Raw genomic sequence first — 2500 nt, forward strand, 5'->3', positions numbered from 1 at the left:
GGATTGTGGGATGCCTCCTTGCTACCTAAGGCATCAAGTACAGGTGGCAGCATGCCCATAATGACATGCCTGGATGCAGTGTGTCCCAGCGCTAAGATGTCGTCAACTGAGCGGTACTTCGGAGCCGACGATGGTAAGGCTGCTAAGGCCGACCAGATGGCCTGGTCAACAGGATCTTCTAACAACGGTGGAGTCAGGGAAGACGTGGAAGCCCCAGCAGGGGGTGCAGCAGCATCAGAGGGGCGAGGTCGCTCTGCAGAGGCAGAGAGAGCAGCAATGAACTCGGTGACCTGGTTCCTGTACGCTCCTGCACGACGCTGGCACTTGATGGATTCAAGTGAGCGGTGCGGGAAGATCTTCACTAATTCCTGATTCAGGAACCGGGTGCCCTCGAGTGTTAGCACTGCCTCTGCATGGGCCAGGCGTAGGAGTTCCTCACTAGACCACCTGGCCTTCGCCCTCTGGATGTTAATTGCTGCATTCGCTGCGACAGGATGAGCCCTGCGGCGATGTACACCAAGACCAGTCTTGGTGCCGAAACTCCGACTGCACTCGGGGCACTGGAAAGCTGGCAAGACGTCACGACCCGGACTGGCGACGTCAGCTGGTGGCCCAACAACTGGCGCAGCTCCTCCAGTGGGAGGACCGCTACCTGATCTATTACGAGTGTTGGGGCCAGCTGAAACAAGAGGCAGGGGGGCAGGCAACCCCCAAGCCCCGAAGGTTCACCCCGCTCTGTCGGTCGGAGAGCTCTAGGAAGACACAGAATACTGCGCCTCCCCTCGGCTCCCTTAACGACTCCCGCCACGTGAAGGCCAGAGCTAGGATTTCCCACTGAGAGGCTAAGCGAACCATCATCCACTCAACACCCAAGGATGCTAAGGAGTGGACCGAGAGGATCCGTATATGACGCATCATGTGAGCATTAATAGAGTCATAGTTACTCCCGCCGTTTACCCGCGCTTGCTTGAATTTCTTCACGTTGACATTCAGAGCACTGGGCAGAAATCACATTGCGTCAACACCCGCTAGGGCCATCGCAATGCTTTGTTTTAATTAGACAGTCGGATTCCCCCAGTCCGTGCCAGTTCTGAGTTGATCGTTGAATGGCGGCCGAAGAGAATCCGCGCACCCGCGCGCCCCCGGAGGAGCACGCTAAGGCGGACGCGGCCTCGCAGCAAGGAAGATCCGTGGGAGGCCAAGGCACGGGACCGAGCTCGGATCCTGCACGCAGGTTGAAGCACCGGGGCGCGAACGCCGCGCAGGCGCGCGCATCCTGCACCGCCGGCCAGCACGAGGCCGACCAACGGCGAGAGCAGACCACGCCCGCGCTAAACGCCCGCACTTACCGGCACCCCTACGGCACTCACCTCGCCCAGGCCCGGCACGTTAGCGCTGACCCACTTCCCGACCAAGCCCGACACGCCCCGATCCTCAGAGCCAATCCTTATCCCGAAGTTACGGATCCAATTTGCCGACTTCCCTTACCTACATTATTCTATCGACTAGAGGCTCTTCACCTTGGAGACCTGCTGCGGATATGGGTACGAACCGGCGCGACACCTCCACGTGGCCCTCTCCCGGATTTTCAAGGTCCGAGGGGAAGATCGGGACACCGCCGCAACTGCGGTGCTCTTCGCGTTCCAAACCCTATCTCCCTGCTAGAGGATTCCAGGGAACTCGAACGCTCATGCAGAAAAGAAAACTCTTCCCCGATCTCCCGACGGCGTCTCCGGGTCCTTTTGGGTTACCCCGACGAGCATCTCTAAAAGAGGGGCCCGACTTGTATCGGTTCCGCTGCCGGGTTCCGGAATAGGAACCGGATTCCCTTTCGCCCAACGGGGGCCAGCACAAAGCGCATCATGCTATGACGGCCCCCATCAACATCGGATTTCTCCTAGGGCTTAGGATCGACTGACTCGTGTGCAACGGCTGTTCACACGAAACCCTTCTCCGCGTCAGCCCTCCAGGGCCTCGCTGGAGTATTTGCTACTACCACCAAGATCTGCACCGACGGCGGCTCCAGGCAGGCTCACGCCCAGACCCTTCTGCGCCCACCGCCGCGACCCTCCTACTCGTCAGGGCTTCGCGGCCGGCCGCAAGGACCGGCCATGACTGCCAGACTGACGGCCGAGTATAGGCACGACGCTTCAGCGCCATCCATTTTCAGGGCTAGTTGCTTCGGCAGGTGAGTTGTTACACACTCCTTAGCGGATTCCGACTTCCATGGCCACCGTCCTGCTGTCTTAAGCAACCAACGCCTTTCATGGTTTCCCATGAGCGTCGATTCGGGCGCCTTAACTCGGCGTTTGGTTCATCCCACAGCGCCAGTTCTGCTTACCAAAAGTGGCCCACTTGGCACTCCGATCCGAGTCGTTTGCTCGCGGCTTCAGCATATCAAGCAAGCCGGAGATCTCACCCATTTAAAGTTTGAGAATAGGTTGAGGTCGTTTCGGCCCCAAGGCCTCTAATCATTCGCTTTACCGGATGAGACTCGTAC

At 59.0% G+C, this 2500-nt stretch overlaps 1 pseudogene; it reads right to left on the reverse strand.

Moving 5' to 3' along the window:
- The window catches only part of LOC124773305, a 7765-nt pseudogene that overhangs the window by 3957 nt on the left and 1308 nt on the right, over positions 1–2500 (reverse strand).

This window comes from Schistocerca piceifrons, unplaced genomic scaffold, assembly GCF_021461385.2.
Source record: "Schistocerca piceifrons isolate TAMUIC-IGC-003096 unplaced genomic scaffold, iqSchPice1.1 HiC_scaffold_951, whole genome shotgun sequence".
In the NCBI taxonomy this organism is placed as follows: Eukaryota; Metazoa; Arthropoda; class Insecta; order Orthoptera; family Acrididae; genus Schistocerca; species Schistocerca piceifrons.